The sequence below is a fragment of the Diadema setosum genome, chromosome 20 (genome assembly GCF_964275005.1).
Source record: "Diadema setosum chromosome 20, eeDiaSeto1, whole genome shotgun sequence".
NCBI lineage: Eukaryota > Metazoa > Echinodermata > Echinoidea > Diadematoida > Diadematidae > Diadema > Diadema setosum.
Genome location: NC_092704.1, coordinates 4,253,254 through 4,276,369, shown reverse-complemented (window position 1 = coordinate 4,276,369; position 23,116 = coordinate 4,253,254). Strand labels below are relative to the sequence as shown.

At 39.3% G+C, this 23,116-nt stretch overlaps 1 long non-coding RNA gene across 1 annotated transcript in view; it reads left to right on the top strand.

The window, feature by feature from the left end:
• Positions 1 to 4,018: 4,018 nt before the first annotated feature.
• LOC140243700 (uncharacterized) overlaps positions 4,019 to 23,116 on the top strand; it is a 77,246-nt gene continuing 58,148 nt past the window's right edge. Inside the window, exon 1 of the long non-coding RNA XR_011902243.1 lies at positions 4,019 to 4,283. This is a non-coding gene — a long non-coding RNA (uncharacterized lncRNA). The remainder of the gene's footprint in view (positions 4,284 to 23,116) is intronic.

Genomic DNA, 23,116 nt, shown 5'->3' with positions numbered 1-23,116 from the left:
ATATCTTGTAAACTCGATTTCGTCAGAACTTTGTCAGAAAATATACGCATTGGGAAATACATTTTCTCTTCTATCATTTATGTTGACATGAAATACAGGAGCAGAAGAAAATCAGAACAAATCAATCACTGGTAATTGTGGCGCAAGCAGCGTCTATTTTAAATGTACGCAAGTCACTCGCAATGATCCTCTCTTTGGGAGATGGTCCTTCAAAAGGACAAACGAGGGACAAACTTTGCTTTTTCGTTGTTTCTCAAAGACAATCCTTACATAACGCCCTCTTCATCCATAAATAGAGTTTTGATGCGCCCAGTGAGATAAGAAAACTTGATAATCTACCTTTTACATCTCTGCTACTCCCTTCTCAATACCCTTAGGGACACCTAATTCCCACTATGCGACACGGAGCTTATTTGAGTTAAACTTCAAAACTGTTTGCACTGTGCTAAGTGGCGATGCCCAATACCGTTCATTTCCGACGGTCGACACACATACACTTGTATCCACTCGTCCCCCTATTTGTCGTGTACGCCAAACTGTCACGTGGTCTGGTTGTCCGATGATTGGCTGACCCTCTGTCAAAGCGACGAGACGCTGACGGCAATGAGCCGTACACACCAACCACTCTGTTGCTCTGTGCAAATCACTGCTCCTTATCTCTGTGTGTGTGTTTGTGCTGTGTGTAGGTTTGCGTGTCAATGCCTACCCCTCCCTCATCTTCTACCTTTCCCCCCCTCTCTCTCCTCTCCCCCCCCCCCCTCTCTCTCATTATCTCTCTCTATCTGTTAAGTGGTAAATACAATACAATATTATATAATATAATACAATATAATTTAGTGTAATATGATATGATAATAAAAACATGTACAGAAAATAACAATGAATACATGTATAGACAGAAATACATAACCATGTAGGCCCTACATGGTTATATCAAGAAACAGATAGAGGGGAAATATAGAGAGACTAAGGCTGTTAGCCCATAGAAGTGTTTATGGTAATGAGTTCAAATCAATCACTATGCAACAAGAAAGCAAGAACGCACACACACAATCACACGCCAGAAAATAACATAGAATAAATTCTTATGTTAAATTCCACGCCATCCCCTCTGGAGTTCTGTATAGAAGTGCGCGACTCTCTCCATCTCTCTCTCTCTCTCTCTCTGTGTCATTTTCTCTATCTCTCTTATTCATTTTTCCCCTCAATGCCCTCCTCCTAAATAAACTCGACTCATGAACCAAACATCCGTTATTCTTGTTATCTTTGGACCTTTAGGAAGTGAAGAGGAACGAGAATGGGGGAGGAATGGGGAAACTGGCGTGTTTTAGTTTCTGGCACTTTGACTTTCGCTGCTTTGTATTTGCAATAATGGCAATTTTCCGTTTTATTTTCCTATTCATCATTGCGGAATACTAGTACTTCTTTGAATTATACCCTTGTATGACGTCATCAGTCGTTGATGGTAGGGGCTGAGGATATAAGCCTCCGACTCATCGGCGTGTACAAAGGGTTTGTTTGTGCCAGCGCAAACCAGTGAAAGGATATCAGACGAGAAATAAACTGCTACCGACTCAATCTCGAATGGGGGAGGTCAAGCTCAGCGATGCTCTTTCCAAATATAGTCAAATCTCAATAAACGCTTATCGATGTATTTCCGATTACACTTCTGGTCCCACTGCCCCCCCCCCCCCCATTTCTCTCTTTCGATGTAAATGGAACAATAATTTTTTCTTTCTGTCATCTCAACGATTGGGTTGGTGTGGGTATCACTGTCGTAGCCTGCACATCACATTCCTCTCTGTCGTTTCCAGTTTTAACTTTCGCGTTCTCGCTGGTTTCAGTTATCACAATTGTATCGTTATTGTAATCGTTTGCAATCAGATGTGCGTTTAATCATGTCGGAATTGCTTGGCAATGCGTGACTAAAGAGACACCAGGAATTTCATCAGGAATCCCATTCGGTTCTGACAATGCGAGCTAAAATCATGAAGTTTTTCTCTGAATTTCTACCGCTCTCCTTTTTTCATATTTTTTTCCTGATTTGTAAGGTTTACGGCATGTAAGCAATACATAGCTGTAAGAACACCACGGCATATCAAGTTCCTAGAACGATTGGAATTTGAAAATGGCCTTATCGTTCGTCTCCAAATAAAAATGGCATGTGACTGAAAATAATGACTTTGTTTGCAATTATTACAACTGTTTTATCATTTTGCCCTTGACAATTTTTTTTTCTTATAATTTCGGTCATGAAGGAATAAGAGAAGAAAGAAATAGAAAGAACGTCTTTGTACGGAGAAATCATGTCTGCCCAATAAAAAAGACAACAGCAACAGAGATTGATCGTGATTCAGGACAGCCATACAATGATACAACAGTCTGATCATCTCATAAACTTGAGTGAAAAACAGTGAATGCACAGACAAAGTTTCTCGGGTAGAACATGAGGTACCCCTATATCTTTGTTTCATGGGATGTATAGGTGCAGGGTTGGCGGAACGTCTTTTTGTTTTCTTGTTGTTGTTGTTTTTTTCAGTTGTGTCATTTTTTTCTTTGAGTGTGTGTGTAAGTGAGTGTAGGGGGCGGGATGGGTGGGATGGGAGTACCCTGCCCGGGAGAAGTGGAGGGGGTGGGGGGGGGGGGGGTGGGGGTGCTCGCGGATGGGGTGGTTGGGTCAACGGTCAATGCTCCCCCCCCCCCTCTTTTATACGTTTACTATACACTGTTATACTTATTTCGTTACTTCAGAAAACAGTGTGCTGGGTGACATATTCTCACAAACAGACAGACACACACACACATACACACAAACACATACAAACACACACACACAAACAAACACACACACACATACACACACATACACACACACACACACAAACAAACACAAACACACAAACATACAAACACACATGTTACGGTATCACTGCTGTTTGATTGCGTCATGCATTGGTAAATTTCTCTCACAGGCAAATACGGTGATGTATTATACACAAAGAATCATGTCTGTTGTCAAAAATGGGAGTGACGCCGCACCGCACCAAGCAATTGAACATTCAGAACACCATTGGCAACAAACACCCTATGCGTGCATCCCCTTGGAAAACGAGTGGAAACTATTTCATTTCACTGTAAGCTTCTAATCTATCCACTGTCTGATTCGATTTCTAGTGTTGTTGGGCCTTTTTTTTTTCTCTCTCTCTCTCTCTCTGACCTCACTTTGTGATCGTTGGTCAATGGAGTGCGAAATACAACTTTGAAGAAAACGATATACAAGATTTGTTTACCTGTGATTTAATTTCTCAATCATATGAGTGTGTGTACAAATAATCATTTGCTTAGAGTTGAACCTTTACGTAACGGACAACTTTCAGTAATACGGGAGTATACTATGTTGTGTATGAGCTAACTCGAACGCAGCATTATCAGTCAAATAGTAATTTCATGAATAGACATGTTCAATTTACTTTGCATTAAGTTGCTTTCAATTTCAATTCAGTTTTTTTTTTTACACACAAAAAGAGAAGTATCATTAGGCGATATAAAGAACAAAGTTGCTTTGTCATGCACAGTCATCACATTCACTATGACGTTGATCAATGTTATCCAAGAAGCGGTGTGATTGGAGTATTTTAGACACAATCCACTAAGCTGTTTGAAGTATTCCTGACAGCAATGAAAATATGATATGATTATTTTTTTTTTCTTTTCAATTTCACATTCCAGTCTTCTGTGTTTCTCGCGCTGCAGGTATAGCCATGCTTATCGCGGCTTTATCATGTTCGTGTCACTGTCAATCATAGTAAATCGGAGCTTGTTATCTCGAGAGCATGTCTAGCTATTGACGGATACAGTCATTGTCTCAACTAACAACTCCTTTCCATAAAACTGTAAACTATATCGTGGGTTCGTGCTTCTGATTGGTCACTTCGTTAGCCAATGATGCTTCATCGCGCATTACAGCCGCGCATATGTCGGGAACACGGGATCGTCGCCGGCACAGCCAGAAGAGGGAACGAATACTGCGATGGTTAAAGCATATTAAAAGACAGCGGTCCGCCTGCAAGAAGTCGCAGAGGAGAAACCGAGCTGAATAGGGCAGAAAACGGCCAAAAAATCCCGGGAGAATACGAGAGAATCCTAACATCGTTGAGACTGAGACAGATCTCTGTTTTTTCACCTCATTACAAAAGACCCACAGAGAAGTATTCTCGCGAATGACGGAGCTGTGCAATTTTCATCGCAAACTTCGTGGCCTATAATCAAGACTGGAGTAAACGGTGAGAAGAAAAAAAAATCTTTCGATCAATTTTGTATGTGTGATTTTGTGATTTATCGATACTTCACCCTTGAAATTCAGCCTTTGCATGTCTCTAGACTAAACCCAACTTTTAGGCGTTATTTGCTATGATCATAATGCATGGATATGGAACTACCGGGTGAATCGTGTGAGCGTCTGTTTCGCTCTGACTGCCTCGAAATGATTGTGCAGCGATTTTATGATGAAGAAAAAGAAAGGTTGCATGAGTTTCTCTGAAATATGCTTGCTTGATCAGCATCTTCAAAGATTACTTCAGTATACGAATAACCAGACGATTTAAAAAAAAGTCTTACGCCGTCGGTTTATTGACACATAGGCCAATCCATCGTACTGGTGAAAGGAAAAGATAGATGTACTAGACTAATGCTTATGACTGAAATGATTGAAGAGAAAAGGAAAAACAGTCCATATATCTATTTTCGATTTTCGATTTTCATACAGTCATGATGAGGATCAAATGTCCTTGAATCGTACCTTTCGTTAACTTGTAGATGAAGTATACGAGATGTAGTTGGCAAGTGTGGATTTCAGACTGACCTATACTGGATGCTTAATGACGTACGAGTTTGTAGGGGTTCCTTCTTTCTTTTAATCACCCTGTCCCGGAGATGATTAATTTTGACTAAGGAGGAGGAATTTGTTATGTCAAGCCATATTCATCTTGATATGTATTCTGATTGGTTAAATCGATACAACAAACGTATTGATGTTTGTTTGGTTCTCTGTCCTCCCCCTTTCTCCCCCTTCTCTCTCTCTCTCTCTCTCTCTCTCCATCTCTCCTTCTCTCTCTCTCTCTCTCTCTCTCCATCTCTCCTTCTCTCTCTCTATCTCTCTTTCCCCCATCTTGTCTCTAAATCTCTCTTATATTTCTCTCCCCTCCTACGTAATGACCATCTGTCAAAAGTTATGAAAGGAATAGGCTATTCCATGTCGTCTTGCCTCTTGAATATACCCTATGGCTATTTCTCGACGATTCGCACTTGCTGATTTTGGATGTTGTAAAGATGACAAGGATGTTGTCTGACCCTTGCAAGTGAAGTGAACTGCAAAATGACATTGAAATTGCCGTATCAACAACATTTTAAGGCTAACTACATTGCACAAAGACAGCTTCTCAGATTTTTTTTGTTTCATTTTGTTTGTTTGTTTTTTGTTCCCACGCTTTTTCAGGAATCTAATTGCAAGTTATCTACGCAAGGTAGCTACGAACTCACTTCCTCCAATGTCTCAGTCATATTCCTTGTCAGTCTTTGTATGTATTTCTCGTTTCATTATGTCTCATCCTTTTCAGCTCCAATTTTGAAAGTCCAATACCTCACGCTATTTTTTCATGTATGAACAACCCTCTTTTTTCTCCCCTCTTGATATCTCCCTCTCCGAAGACAGAAAAAAAAAACACACGAGAAAGACATTGAATAAGAGGGATATATTAGGCGGAAATCCTGCGCTGCAAGTTGTACAACAGTCATGTTATCACAGAGACATGCTTGGAGCTTTTGAAGAAGCGAAGTGGGGATTCTGGCACGATAGCTTTTTGTTGTGTCCCTTTAAACTCGTAAGAGCGTAAAGTCTGAAGCTCCTGACGTGTTCATAATTTTTGACAGAAATTGCTTCTTCTCAAAAACACACAGACGCAATGCGGTATATTCACAAGAACATTAATCACGTAGTCATTTTTCTTTTTCATTACTGCAGCCCTAATCTCTCTGGAATGTTCTTCCACTAAGGATCCAATCAGCAGAATCACTAGAAAAATTTCAAAGCATCTGAAGTCATATATCTTCGCATCTTGTTTTGGCTGAATATTTGTTGGATTTGTTTATAATCTCTCCCTTGTCCTGCAAGTTCTTTCTACTTTAATATGTACAACTGCATGTAATTCTCTCTATATGTCCTTCTGCACCCCATAATAGGTCACTAGATCGCATTACATGTGCTGTATTTATTATGATCACCATTAGCAATCATGACGAATACATGAACTCAGTGGAAGTACACCATGCTGACCCTGCTGAAAAATGAATCGTCCCACAGTGTGAAACGCAATGTGAAACACAGTGTGAACACGTGTGAATTCTTTTCACACTGTTGAATTCGAGCGTTTTTACATTGTGCACACACTGTGACTCCTCACTTCATAGTGTGATGCAGAATATTGCTATGTGAAGACTCTGTGAAAACCACACCACAGTGTGAAATCACCTTCACACTCTTGAATTAGGGCATTTTCACAATACAATTGTCAACTATGTGAACACACTGTGAACACTCTGTGGAACACAGTGTTCTTTCCAGCAGGGGAGAAGCAACGGAACTAATTGTGATAAACATCTCATATTTCATTCATTAATCCCATAACGTACTTGTAGAAGGAAGAGTTATGAAGGAGCAGTGTCGTGCTGTCATCATGAAAAAGAGATGAAATTAAAGAAGAAGAAGAAGGAGAGGAAGAAGAAGAAGAAGAAAGCAAGCCGAGATTCGAAAATGTCAATCCTGCCTACGCCGGCTTCGAGTTTGATTACCCAGTAATCGGGCTAGATTTATATTCCTTAGCATGTATTCAAATTGCATATATTTGTTTTCAAATGACACATGCACATGGATTAAAGAAGTCATAAAATACTTATGTTAGGCGGACATGCATGATAAAGTTATTAACTAAACTGTCGAGACAAAAAAAAAATGTTAGAAGACCTGAAGCAAGGCTAACAAGAGCTCAACTTACTAAGAAGCAAGGGTCACATGTGATACTGTCATCACTCAAGCCAATGATACGTCGTCTGCTCGTTTTTTTTTTCTTTCTTTCTTCTTTCTCAATCTTGTTTTCTCTCAACGAGTAATCTCGGTCTTTCTCTTATTAGTCTCTGATTTTCAGGGGGGGGGTGAATTGTCGTTGTTTTTGTATGCTGTCTTTCTGTTATGCCTCCCCCTTCGTGATTCAATATTATACCATTCTTATAGTCATTTTTTATTGCAAAACTGTGTGACTATGGCAACGCATTCCACAAGAAAGGTGTGACATTTGCAGAGAATCGTCGACCTTGTCACTCTTGTCTTCCAGACTGCCGGAGCTATTTGTATTTTTTCCAGAGGCAGCAGTAGCCTTTAGCTTGCAAATATTCAACAAAATAATAGATACGGTATAGAGATGTTTGGCAATGATAAAACTCCTCATATCGAGTATCGAATACAAATCTAACACTTTGTCTTATTCATTTCATTTTCTTCTTCTTTTGCTTAATGTCAATGCCACCAATATTGTAACTGTTTGTGCTACTGATGGGCACACTTATTGTAATCTTTTGCCACCCCTTAGAATTTCTTAGAATTTAAGGTAGCTATGTCACTAAAATATCTACAAGCTTTCAGCAACGCCGGGCACTCCCCTTTTCAATAAATATGCTCTTTACAATCTTCATCATCTGAACTGTTGAAATATGTGCTTTGGTGAAAGGTTCTCTGCTGCCTCAGCGAAATCCTCAATTTTTTCTTACTGTAGGATCAGAGTACGTAACCGCAGATTCTATGGATTCTATTAATTTTGATTGCTGTTTGTGACATTAAGATTTGGTATAGGTTGATAGTTAAGATTCAGCTTGTTTGCAATGGGTTTTCGAGTGCTTTTGGCGTACACTACGAGAGTAGGTTACCAAACGAGTAAACTCATCATGTTTTGTTGCTTTGAAGGTTATTGAAAACACGAGTACACTCTCACAAGATATACAAGCGAGATTCCTCGTCCTTGCTAACCGTTGACGCATGTATACCACCAAAATGTCGCTCATAGGATTTTGATATGGATTCATTGAAAAATCACACTGTCCTAGCCGTGTCAGTGTCAGTGCAGGCCGCATAAGGACCATACCGTGCTGAGTATATGGTCCGGAGCCGGAGTAAACCCACATGACTGCCCGAGAGTTCTGCCCTGAACCTTATCTGAAGGTGAGCCAGTCCCCCACAGTTTGCACTATTAAAAGATTACAGTCTTACCATGGTAATGAACGAGAAAGCGGTAAATCCACCAACTCATGATCTAACTTTATCGAAGTTGTGGATGCGGTAGTACGGTTATTGCAAACGTCTTTGATGAAACTGGATCGGGACAAACACAGATTAAAAAAAAAAAATCGGTCTTGATGTTTCCGATGCAGACAACCAACAATTATAGCTTGGAATTTTTGAGGGTTTTTTTAGGTTTTGACTGGAAGAAAAGCTGAAATTTCAACCTTTGATTGTTGAACAGATAAAACACATTTTATTTTCCAAAACACAAACAACCAACAACAAACCCTCATTTGGCGGTTTCTGTGATACTTCACGAAAGTAATATGGTGACCGGTCACCATCAGAGCTGCAAATGGGAGGTCGTTTCATATATCATAATGACATTGAAATGGTCAGGGCTGATATTTCACATAACTGCACTATTTTTATTCATCAAATATACGTTTTATTTTACTGCCTTTCACCGACCCTGTACCTGCTCTGACTTGACTCAGCCTCTAAATGAGAATTTGCACACGAAGTTCAAAATGAAACCGATGTCAAATTCGATCGTGTTGCGTTTAATATAACTCACTGAATCCTAATATTGGCATGAAATCTGATATTTTGGTTATAATCTGTTATGATCTAAAAATGCGCTGTGTTGAAATCACGTTGCTTTTTTCTAGACATGGCAAAAAAAAAACACCAAAAAACTCATAAAGTGGTAAGCCCCGCCCCGCCCCCCCCCCCAAAAAAAAAGAAAAACCAAAACACAATAAAAAACAAAAACAAAAAACAAACAAAAAGCAGCAACAGCAAAAACCACAGTGAATGACAGGAATAAAGCTAGCTTAAAGCTTGGCGTAACAGATGCGGTTCTTGAATTCATTACCCCACTTAGTGCCTTTTGAACCTTGTTAATACAGCATATTGAATGAGATTTGTGGCAATACCGTTAAATCTGTTTCTGTGAGCGACAGCTGTGTCGAGCAAGCGAAATTTCGCTGGAATCATTTTGGTGAAGCTTAACTTTCTTGAATAAAAGCTGGCATTCCCAAGTCCAGTAAAGTGCGGGGAAAAAATCCAATCCAAAGTTGTTGTTGTTTTTTTTTTTCCGCACCAGCTAATCCGACAGCAGCCCTTAATGACGCACGGAGAAAGAGAGGCTACTTTCTTTTGAAGAATACATTCGCATATAAGCCCATCTATCTCTCCCTAATTGTCTGTTTGTCTGTTTGTCTATGTTTCTGTCTATCTTTCTGTGTGCGATCGTGAGCGTTTGTGTGTGCGTTGTCATTTCGCTATGTCTGACGGTTTATTATTCCTGTCTTCACCTATACCTTGGATAGTCCTAATTAGCATCTCCCTGTTTCATTAGTCATCTATGAAACTTCCTGTCTTCCACGTTATGTCTCAATTATTCTTTATCTCTTTTTCTCTCTCTCACAATCTCTCTCTCTCTCTTTCTCATCCTTGAATGTATTGTTTGTTTATCTTTCACATTCACTTTAAGGGATGGTATAGTTTTGGTTGATATGGGGTTTCAGCGGGTTTCCAACTTTTTTGCAAGATAATGAGAAACCTCTCTTGAAATATGAAAGAGCATGTAATTCTGAGAGGAATTTAAAGTTTATTTGATTGAAATTGGTTTTGAAATGGCTGAGATATCCAAAAATAATAACCATCCTAATAAAAGATTGGACCCAGCTTTTATTAGGATTGCTTTGTTTTACTTTGTTTTTGGATATTTCAGCCATTTCAAAACTGATTGTCATCAATCAATAAACTTTCATTTCCTTTTAGAATATTGAATGCTCTTTAACATTTCATAAAGTGGTTTCTAAGTATCTTGAAAAAATAAACAGCTGAATCGTCACCTCAAGCAATACTATACTATCCCTTTAAGTTCCCTTTACTCATCTATATATCTGTCGATCTGCCTATGACTCCATATCTCACCTCGTCTCTGATTCGTTTTTAGAAATGTTCATGTATTTGTATTAACATATATAATGAAATGTAAACATGTATAAACATTATAGTATATACAATAAAGATATATGTATCCATTAATTATATTGCAGATACTGTATATGTTCCATATATTTCTTCTTCTTTGCCCCCTTCCTCTCTGTCACAATCCACGAATATCTTTTTCAATCTGACATGATGGGGTTGTATCCTACTCTTGCTTGATCCAAAGTCAGTCAGGCTTCTTCGAGGTTGAGCGAAGATAGTTTGCATATTTTGTTGTATCGCAAAAGAAAACAAAATACAGAAGGAATAATACAGAAATAAATCTTTCCTCGGGTGTTCCAAGAGTGCGCCAGAAGTCGTTGATCAATATGAAAAGCATATCCTATTTTTTTTTTCAATCATATATTGTACCTCAATGAAAAGTGTCCGTATAGCCTGTCTCGGGACATTCATGAGACTTATGAGTTCCGGCATCTTTTGATTCAGTTTTGCCAAAGTGATAGGTATGAGTATAGCTTTTCTGATAAAAGTTGATTGTGAGAAGATGAAGACAATGGCAACCGTCGTTTTGGGGAAAAATACCGAATTTGTGTACATGGTCATAATGGTTATTACGAATAGAGCGGTTTTGTGAAAAAAAAAGAAAAAAAAATCCTTACCTTTCCCATAAGTTTCCATAGATTACCTAACTCTCTATCAATTTTTTTTTTTCTGAATTTCATTGTCTTTTCCTCCGTCACGTGTTCATAACAATGTTTCAGGGACTTATTTCAGACCACACTTAAAACCACTTGATTATGGGCAGTGTGAGGATTGCATAACAATTTTGACATGAAGAATGGTAATAATGATAATGATGATTCAATGATAATGAAAATGGTGATGTTAATGATAATCATAACTAAAATAGTGATACTACAATTAATGATAGTGCTAATAAAATGATGGTGATAGTTTTGAAATTATTAGTATTAGCGATAGTTGCAGAAGTAGAAGACCACGGATAGGAGTTTTCCTTTAAGTCGATCAAAGAGGGCCGATTACCGATCACATACTCATCTTATCTAGTTATATTATCATTATGGTCGGGTAATCTTAAAGAGCACCAGAGTTTAATTTTTTTTTTCTTTTTAAATCCTAATTGCAGACACGAGGGAGGAGTTCTACTTGCACCGATAATTTTTTGTTATAAACCTGTCTCGTATGCCTCATTCCAATCAAAGCGGAAAATGTGCTCATTACAGTGACAAAACGCAGTCTCCGGTGAGATGGAGTGTTTTCACGATTAAGTAGTAATAAGCGACCGAGAATGCGTACACTGGCTGTACTTCCGAGCCCGCATCACGAGATATTATGTCTCTCGAGTATCGCAAGTAAGATCTCATTTCTATCTCACATCTATGCTCATTAACAAGACTGTATTAAAGTGCGGAAACGGCAAGATTAATTGATAGATAAAACGAAAGATATATTATATGGATGGATGAAATACAATAAGTTGCATTGACTAATCATCACAACAGAATGTGAATCCAAGACAGACAAGTCAGACAAGTGGTGTGTTTTTTTTCCTTCTCTTGTAAGAGCAAAACTTTTGTTCCCCACTAAGATGCAGATATAACCCTAAAGCAAAATATAGCCAGTCTCTCAGACAGGATATAATGTACGAAAGCTGTACAAATCGTTCATCTGCCTAATTTTTGTGCAATTTTAGACAGTCACCTTAAGCAACAACTTAAATCCGTTGGCTTCTTAAATTGACTGGGAATTGCATTTCCGAATTCTCAAGATGACTTGTAATATGTTTTCTTTCATACTTTACATAAAAGTGCACGAGCGGGTACTTTCTTGAGGTCGTAAAACCGTAGATATTGAAGATAATATATGCTCATGAAATACACTAGAAACATCATACTTTTGACCCTGGGTAGCATGTTGTTTTACGAGGAAATGTGCCTAAATGGGTATGGTTCATTACATTTATATAGTGTCATATATTAAAACACATTTCCGGTAGCTCGCTACGATATGTCCGCGTATCGCATACGACACCAAAATGATGGCCTGGTTTACCCCGTGGTGTTGTAGTGTTCGTCTGCTGTCTGGCTGATAACTTAGTTAACTGTACCAAAACACGATTATTGGCCACGTAAATGTGTGTGTGATATTTGTGTGCGTGTGCATGTGAGTGTGCGGCTGTCTGTTGTTTGTCAGCCTGTCAGTATGTTTATGTGGGGATGTGTCTGTATGTTTGCCTGTGAATATGTGTGTATAAACGATGCGTTTGTTTGAGTTGTGTGCGTTTGTGTGTGCGAGGGTACTTCTTGTAAAATTGATTTAATTTGAAAGGGATATTTTATTGAGCAACACCCAACGCAGCCCTCAGGATGAATTATAGTCACTGTACACAAAGGACCATTAATACATTTAAAAGAGAATGCGCAGTAAGTCTGACGATAGTAATATGCAAACAATGTACTGTATATTAGGTCCTACACAGGTCAGTAAGATTTATTCATCCAACATTAACAGTTGAAAACAAAGTCGGCCTCGTCTCGTGTGTTTTGGACTGTTCAAAGTTTATGGAAGGTGGATAATTCTACGAGTGCCCAGGTAAATGAAATGCATTATTTTTTTTTTATTGAATGGTAACATGATTTAAATTCCACTCTCATGCGTGTTAAGGCAATTTCTAAAAGTGTTAGTACAGTGTAGGCCTACATGACACATCCCACACCTCCTGTAGGTGTAGGGTCCAAATCACATGGGTCTGACCGTCATCTAAAATCTTTCCTGACGTCAGACGTCGGGGGAGATCTGCATAGTGAGTGGACATTCCACACACCTCGTAGGCACCCTCTGGCGTTCAATTTTACTTTCTAAGACAAAATAGAGATGCTTAATAGTGTTATCACGATAGTCTTTTCTGTTGTACCTCAATGGATAAGACAACTTGGATTCTCACTCTTGAGATGGCTGATTCGAATCTCTGTAGCACTTTTACTCCTAGGCAAGACATTTTATATCCTCATTGGCCAGTCTCTCGGAGGCACCTTATCGCCGTCATCGGTTAATCAGTTGTTTAGCTAATAAATGAATCTTTGTTGTGGGTTCGTGGATAGCCTAGCATTCGTTGCTTCTTCGGCGGCTACGTAAAAACAAAAGACTGATTAAGCGATTATCTTTCAATGTCTTACCTTTTATTTTAGTTGATGATATCAGATTTTTTTTTTTTTTTTGCGGCTGATCTCCAGACTATACTAGCTTGCTTTATCGAAGTAGTATACGCCCGTATACATATTGCTGAAAGAAAATACGATGCCCAAAGGGGAAGACGGCCCATCGTCGTCATCAGAGCAGTATGAATGTTGGAGATTGAAAAGGAATGGATGATGAATTTAAAAGGATTCCAAATATACATCTCGTAACAAAGTATTTCTTTAAGAAACTCACTGAAGGAACTAGAGATTGATTTATGGGGAAAATCAATCAATCAATCAATCTATCTATCTATTTATCTATCTGTCTGTCTATTTATCAATCCATCCATCCATCCATCTATCTGTCTGTCTATTTATCAATCCATCCATCCATCCATCCATCCATCCATCAATCAATCAATCAATCAATCAATCAATCAATCAATAAGTCAGTCAATCAGTCAATCCATCCATCCATCCATCCATCAATCAATCAATCAATCAATCAATCAATCAATCAATCAATCAATCAATCAATTAGTCAACCAACCAACCAACCAATAAACCAATCAGTCAGCGGCCCTTATATACCCTTTGGCAGATTGGATCTCTAACGAATCTAAATTCATTGGCGTTTTGCCTCTCAGAATCTATAAACAATTCAGTCTATCAGATGTACCTTTTCTGTTCATTCTGAATCCAGTTTTTACATATCAAAAAATAAGGGAATGGCTAGAATTTGGCAATAATACTACTTGTATGTTACAAAGCAGTTGGTGGGGCATATTTTCATTTACCTCACTACCAGGTACTGGATAAACCCAGCATCTTATCTGCCTATCTAGCAAACATGATGTCTCAAGAAGCTTTGAAAGCAGTGCAGTCATTATTGACTCTCCATCCCCCATACTGCAGCCATCCCACCAAGTTCGAGGACAATTTTGCTCGAGATATGATTATTTTCATCTTGCCATCACAAAACTAGCACCTGTGAATTTCGCTGCACATGTTGTATTCGAGAAAGCTTAACTGGGGCTAGCGCAAGTGTCCAATCCTACATGTGCACAAAAACAACAACGCCAACAACAAAAACCGGTTCCAATTCAATAGATGTGTGAGTTTCAATCCTCTTAAATGTGTTTGCCAATTCAAGTATGAGTGGTAAACGTTGCTATTAAGAGGATTTTGAAAATCCTGCAAACGAAACAAATAAAGGTATAAACTAGTAAATAGGGGTTTACTTTATTATATTTTTTGTTCTACCTTGTAAAAAGCTCACAATGAATGCCATGAATTATGTTAAACACGTATACACCAGACCACAGGATGTAAGGTTTTGGGACTTGTCATGTTTAAAGGGAAGGTAAACCCAAAGAGCAATGTGGATTGAGTGAAAGCAGCAACATTAGTAGAACACATCAGTGAAAGTTTGAGAAAAATCGGACAATCGATGCAAAAGTTATGAATTTTTAAAGTTTTGGTGTTGGAACCGCTGGATGAGGAGACTACTAGAGGATATGACGTATGAGTGGACAACAATACAAAGAAAATATAAAGGATATTCAACAAAAATTCACTTTTCTAGAATTATGAAAGAGCAGTGGACCAACCGCTTTCAGAAAGCAGGGGGAATAATTGCTACCCTTAACATATGTCAATATCAAGTTGATGGAATTTGTAATTTTCCTGAAAAATGGATTTTTGTAGTATTTTCTTTATATTTTCTTGATATTGTAGTCCACTCATACGTCATAACCTCTAGTAGTCTCCTCATCCAGCGGTTCCAACATCAAAACTTTAAAAATTCATAGCTTTTGCATCGATTGTCCGATTTTCTTCAAACTTTCACTGATGTGTTCTACTAATGTTGCTGCTTTCACTCAATCCACATTTTCTTGGGGTTTATCTTCCCTTTAAAGACCCGGTAGCGTGGGGATACCATGCAATGGGAAAGCTGGCCCGACTGGGATAGACTTCGGGATAGATTCGGATAGATTCGGGAATGCCCGTTACGAACTGGTTACAGCCTTATCACATATATTTATTGCTCAGTATACACACAGCCGAAGAATGTCGACCGGAGCCGAGCGTTACCGACGAGCGTACGCTTCGATGCACATTCACTCGCTGAGGGGCAACTCTATTCTAGCAGGTCTGCGTTTAATTGTCGTGGCTTTCGAATGCACTCCGATGGGCAGCAACTGAAGATCGATTCTATCGGGCTAACCTTCTCTCCCCTGCCCACGCCGTCGGGTCTTTAAGTAGTCAGCTAGTATCTCCATGGCTGAGCGCAACGATACGTTTATATAAAAATATGTATTCATGATTTAAGACCTGGTGCAAAGTTTTGAGACTCTATTGTAGTATACATGCTCGGCACATCTTCACTAAAGCGTTGTCTGCGATCAAGAAGCTTACACAGTGTAGAAACCTTGAAAGTTGACAAGTCAACAAGTTGATTGCCTTCATGGCATTTTCTTTCTTTCTTTCTTTCTTCATTCTTTCTTTTTTTTCCTATGAATACATTTGTTTTCTTCTTTCTGTGAAGACGTATCGATCATTAAGAGCAGATCAGATTCAATAAGCGTGATACTGGCTAAATGATTTCTGAAACCTTGAGTGAAAAACCTTGGGAAAAAAAATCCGCTCCGTAAGAAGTGGGATAAATCATGTTACCGGAAAGAACGCAGCACGCAGCGCACTTCACTCATTATAAGGGGGAGAATGATTGGGCATTGCCTGTTGAATAACAGCGTGATACATCAGATCATTCGCGTCACAAAGAGAAAAATGATGTTATTCAATCACATCAAGCATTTCTTCAAGGCAAGGAGGAAAAAAAAACACCAGGAAAATATGCGTAACCAGAGCTGTAGAGCTGGCGCAACAAGTATAAAAGAGAGGATGAAATAGCGAGCGGAGAAAATGTGCTTTCCTATTGTGAGGATAGATCTTGAAAACAGGAGAAAGAGCGCTGCCCACAGCGTTTCGAGTTTTCCGTATTGTCAGCCCATGCAATACGCGCCATTACCCGATCTGATTGCCGACACCCACACTCCCTACATCAATGTCGTAGCAACGGCGTAATATTGTTTACCAAGAGTCATACAATCTATAGTGAAAGGGTAAACAACGAGGAGATGGTAACATTCCACAAGAGATATATACTTTATAAGAATGAGAGAGAGAGGGGGGAGGGGGAGGTATAGAAAGGAAGAGAAGGGGTGGGTGATAAACAGAGGGAGGGATCTGTCCCACACTACCCCACTCATTTCCTTTTTGGAAAAAAAAAATGTCCAAATTTAGTTAATATACAGTTTGTTTGTGTATTAAACATTATAATGATCTTTGCACCCACTGTATTTATAAAGCAATATACATGTGTCACACTCCCTAATCAAGAATTTGCCGGCGTCTTGCATTTATCATACCCACTCAATTACCTGGTTAAATGAAGAGAGGGGTATGTGGGGGGTAGATGAAGATGACAGGGGGGAAGTTTATCCATCATCGCATGTTCAACATCGTTCATTGCCCCAGAAAACTCGGCTTCCAGAGATCCCTGTTCTATTGCAGCATTACCCATGGTGACAGCACACATGAGACAAGAAACCAAGTGACAACAAAGGAGTAACACAAACAGAAATACATGAGCCCCAGAAAGCAAGTGACAAAAGCAATTATTGGGAAACAAAATGATTGGGGAATGTGTTTTGGCGCGTTATTCACAGGCGAAACTCACAGGTCAGCTACAACAGTTCCGGTCATACGATCTTTATAAGAAAGAACAAAACAAAACAAAACAAAACATGTAATTATCTAGATACAGGTATTGATTAACTCGTTGACATCGAGCTTCTGACAGCTCTTAACGCCATCGTCGACGCGATCTTCCGCGTCAGGGGAAGTCGTCGACGATCACGGATCCGCTTTGGAAACCGTCATCGCCCCAGGCTCGACAATCGCCCTCCAAGTCGCTGTCAAACCAACGAAGTTGATTGATGGCAGAATCAATAATTCACGTACTGGAGGGTTCCTTCGGAAGTTTCCACGCTTGTAAGACACGTGAGACTGCGTTTTATAAAGAGCACTACAAAATAAATGGGAAGTGTTAACTACACGTGCGTGGTGGCAAAGCTTATGTCTCAGCTCTCCCGCAAAATAGATGGACAAAATGCGTCTTTTTTTTATTTCGACGCAGGCAAGCGTTTTAACATAATATACGAGCAGAAGACATCCGTTATTTACGGCTTTATGACCAAAGGACATCATAACACTAAAGAAAATAACATCATGTGAATTGTATAAATGTTGTAAACACGAGCAGAACGCAAGCAGAAATTGGACCTTTCCTCTTATCAGTCACCTTTTGAAACTTATTACACTATAAGGAATCCATTTCCAATGAACTTTACGTTATTAATGTTTTCTAAACCGACAGAAAATTTTGATGACACTTTCCTAATGAAAAAAAAAGAACAGTGATGTCATCGATCATTTCTTTTTCTGCTATTATTTTTTCCTCACTGTGTTTGGTTTCAGCTGTTCAGCGTCACCGACATTATAATTTGTTGTAAAAACTAACGAAAGATTAAACACTCGTCGTGGGTCGTTGTGGGTAAGTCACTTTCATAACACAAACATTACAGACTTACATTAAATTGGCAATGTTGTCAAACAGCTATGTGACTGTAATTTGTGCCATTAATGATCATTAGTGCCATTATTGATCATGATAATGTAATATCTTTTCTCAATGGAATATAGTCGTACAGACTTAATTGGCAAGTAAGGATCGTCGTTTCCGACCCCAACTGGTGGCGCACAGGTAACCGCGATTTGTACCGGGATAGAGCAAGGGCTTTATGGGGCGAAATACATGAAATGGATCGCTCATTCGTCTTACTCATTCTCTGTTTACGTTCTTCTTTAATCACCGCCCAATCGACCTCGCTTGCCTAATCGCTAGAGTGCATTGCAGTCTCCCCTCTTTGCTGATTACGACTTCAGAAGAAAGCTATTCGTATTAATGTCAGTATTTTTTGAGGTTTTTTTTCTTTTATTGCTGGTGTCCGTTGAAAGTCGATGTCGCCATGCTGTTTGACTAATTTACCGCGCACAATCTATCGATTATTGGTCAATTAGTCTTTGAGGAAAGCGGTAGAAGAATACGTCAATGGCTCCATCGTCTGCCAGTGTCCTTACGTACGCTGTGGCGGGAAATATTATTGTTTGTGTACTCATTCAAATATTGATGGATTGATTGTTCGGTTTGGCGTTTGTGATATTGGTAATACGTGGTGTTGGGAAAAGATATGAAGGTTACACACTAGGGAACGAATGAAATGAAAAATGCAAGAAAAACATAACCACAAGAATGAATGATGAAGAAACTTATTTACAGTAAACATAAATTTTGGTCCAAAAAAAGGCAAAGCGAATACGCAACTGAGTATTCTTTGTTTCTTGAACTCGAAGTGCCCTGTATATTTCGTGTATTCATAATACATCGCAAGAGAAATAAGACACGTTTTTGGTTGATTTATCGATTATGATGTTAAGGTTAAGATAAGATATCATGCATCACTCGAAATGTTTAGCATTATCCTTTATTTTTCGTCTATTAATAATATATCGCAAGAGAAATGGGACACGTAATTGGTTGATTTATCAATTATGATGTTTACATTAAGATAAGATATCATGTACAACATAGGAAAACACCTTAACGAATGATGGCATTAATCTACAATGCTCTAGACATCTCGTAGTCCTTGAGGTGCGTGGAACTTCTAAAACGTTTTTCCGTCATAACGCCTCTTTTGGACATAAGTGTGAGCTTGGTGTTTGAGGTTCTTCCACTCGCATGAATCTTGCGTCAGAGCGCTCCGCGGCCTTGAACACTATACCGGCGTCGACTGTAGCCCAAGCAATCTCGTATTACGTCACAACAATTTAGTGCCGCTCCTTCACAAAGAAACAGACTTGAACGCGGCGAGCAGGCAAGGAAATCAATAGACTTACGATTTTAGCTCCGCTAAATGGATCCGAGTTGGATGTGAAATGCCATAAAGGTTTCATATTTCTCTCTAACCCTTTTTCTACTTCAGCGAACGGCGTTTTCTGGAGAATAACAGCGGGGAACGAAGGCGGGATTGCCATTGGAAAAAAAAAACAGCGACAAAGATGGCTAAAGGGTTCGATTAAAACTGGTATTGATCTGCCGTCTATTGTTGCTTAAGAGGAAAAAAAAAATAAAACAACAACTAAAGACCCCAACACCGCATCACAACAAGAAATATTGCCGGTATTCTCAGACTTGCTTTTTTCCGTTTAGCATCTCGCTACTTTTCTCGAAAACAATGTAAAGTTGAAAGATAAAGAATTAAAGGCCAGGATGATACAGGAGGGGGAGGAGGAGGTGGTGGTGGGTATTAGAACGGTTAGTACATTGGGATCAATGCCTGACAAGGATTTTAGTCTAAAAAAAATGTATCTACAGAGCACTTAATCCACAGTATCCACCTTCTTGAGGTAATAGTTAGCAATGTCATCAATGGTTGGTTAAATTACACAAACAATCTGATATACATGTATATCTATTACAATTATCATTTCCAAGGTAGAATGATGAAACAAAGGAAAGGATCATGACATCAAATCTATGATTGCATTTAGTGCAATGACCTATCCCTTAGTGTAGAAATCTGCTTCCTGCTTATGGAATTAGCTTATAATTGAGGTCACTAACACAGCTGCACTTTTGTTGGGTAACAATCGCCCATTGCCAATGTCGCTTGGAAGTAAGGACGAATTCTGTTTGTACAGACATGAAAGAGAGAGAGAGTTAGATAGTATTATCTCTGTTGATATAACTTCACAACACATAAAAATCATAGCGCAATGAGAAATTGTAGTTAGTTAGAACTGAGGCACTCGCTGTCACAGTTAACCTCTACTCGTAATTTGTGTGTTTGGTTGTTTGGTTTTCTTTGTTTTCATTTTCCACATGAGAGGATAGTTTGATAGCCCATATTCAGCTCTAAGTTGGTTCTCCATTGGGTCTAGTTGTATGCAGGGAGGGGGGGGGTGACCACTTCAACGGGTTATGCACCCTGCTATTTGCGATGACTGAATGAAGCGGGATCTTTTACGTGCATGATGCACACGGAACCACCATTTAATGTCCCATCCGAGAAGCAGTGTGTTTAACTCTTACTATAGGAGATATCATGATAACACACAACATCACTCAGTTAGACTCCTTTGTATTCGAGCCTAAGCCTTTCATTTCGATTGAAAGTCCTGGCAGATACGCTACGGACTGAGCTACCACTTTGCCCTTCATATGCATGATGTGTGCGTAAACGTGTGTGTGTAAAATGGTGTTTATGTATGCTTGTATGAGTGCGTGCGATTAATTACACCTCTCTCTGAGTGTTTGTCACGAAGGAACATAGAATTTCTGCGTTCGAATGGCTCCTAATGCGACTGTCCAGCCTTGCACAAGGTGTTTCTCTCTCAAAATTTCCCTTCAGACACGAATGTGAACAGTTAACGCTCAATGCGTGAGGTAATTGCAATGGTTAGGGCTTTCTTGAGAGCTTTCTTGAGAGCTACTTCGACAATCACTTATTCATTAATTATCCGATAGGTAATTAATTATTATCAAGAATTATGACTATTAAGTCAGTATTATGATAATGTAACAATAATCTACTAGCATTCCCTGCTGTGTTAATGCAACAAAGCCAAAATTCAACATCACCACCTTCCCCTCCTCCTCCTCCTCCTCCTCCTCCTCTTCCTTCACCTACCTCCCCCTCACCTCTTCGAATTACATTTTGCTTTGCACGACACAAGAGAAAAGAAAAAAGAAAAAAAGAAGAAGAAAAAGCAAGTCAACATGAGACACTGCTGAAACATTCATCGGAGCAGCAGATAACCGTTGTGTCCACCAGAATGTAACGCGAGTCCGCCTCCCCAATTCTCTGCTGGATCACGGCTGTCCCGGTGAGACTCCACATTAAACAATGTTAAACTTCGTTCTTCTTCAATTGCCGGTTGTAACGAATACCGCCGCTGGATTGCGTTTCCAACAAATGAACGATAGAGATGAAAAAAAGGCCAAATTCTTTCCTCAAAATCCCAGTGCCGTCTGCTAAGGTCAAAATACTCCTTGGCAATACCTGTAAAAGAGCTATTCAAATGGGTGACGAATTAGCTACGCTGAGCTTACTGTATGGCAATCTACGCCAGCGAAGAGTTCACATAGAAACAATGACTTTGTGCTTCTGTAATTCCAGTGGCTTGCCTATATCACGAATCTCAATGTTAGAGATGAGAGCATGGTGGAATTTGTCGAGATTGAAAATTAAATTACGAATATTTAATTACATTTTTGAAATACAGGTTAAGATTAATAAGGATGAACAGCTCTTTTCGGCTAATTGTTCAATGTTTTGGTTGCGATCTTCAAATAAAGCACCATTCGAAAGCGGTACACAATTACACAAGCAATGCATATCCGTGAGCATTTGCGATTGTGTCTAGGCACTGTCTAGATGTGTGTGAAGTTAATATTCGTCTCATTCTTAGTATGGATGCTGATATCGAGCAAAATTCAAATAAAGGACATCGTATATTTTTTTTTTAAGTATGTTTATGTGTATATGTGTGCGCCAGAGTGAGTGTGCTAATGTTCTTTCTTAAAGTGTACGGTGAGCGCGGTGATACAGATCCGTGTAGATGAATACTATGATCGTTGAACAACGCGATCTCTGATTTAAAATTTCCCCATCATTAGTGTCAAATGAGCCTGAGGGTAGATCGGCATCCAGTTAGTTCCAGCGTCCCTGTTATTCATTAATCAATTCCACTCCGGTATCATTCAATTGTTTAGATGGTACGCCATCGGCAATCCTTTCTACCTCTAACTTCTGCCTCTCGATCTCTCTATGTTTTCTTTAATTTATGTTATGAAAAAAAAATAAGTTCTTTCATGTTTCCCAAGGTTTAGGAAAGAAAATTACACTTGTTACCTTCTTGTAAAAGCCCAAGAGTTTCACCCTTCTCTCAATATGGGTCTCGCTAAACAGCCCCGAGTTAGTGCTCTCCTTTTCCCGAAGACGTAGAGCACTGGAAGTGCCTATAAAGCCCAGAAGGCATTTGGTTAGTTTCGGATTACTTCATGTTCATTGTAAGCCAGTTGGTTCTCTCTGGTTTCTTCACATCCTCTGATGTTCTATTTTCCTTTCTTTTTCTGCCCACTCATTCATGCAAAATTTTGCTTTGTTTCATTTATTCAAGATATGGCTCTTTCTCTAGCCCGAGGATGTTATGAAATATTAACAAAACGACCGTTAACGTCTCTTTTTTCTTACACTTGTAATTCTACCATGCTTTGATGTACCATGTTCATACTTGTTGTAGATCTTTGGTATTCACAATACCGACCTCGTGACATACTTCCTGTTTTCTTACGGAAGACGAAGAAAGGCCGTGAGTTTTAAGCCGGGTCGAACTTGGGGGATGTCCAGCGGCCTGGCGCTGGCGAGAAGGTGCGCGGAGCGGCGCTCCCTCGGGCGTTGTTCTGTGCAGAGCGTGCCTAACGACGTGCAGACATGCG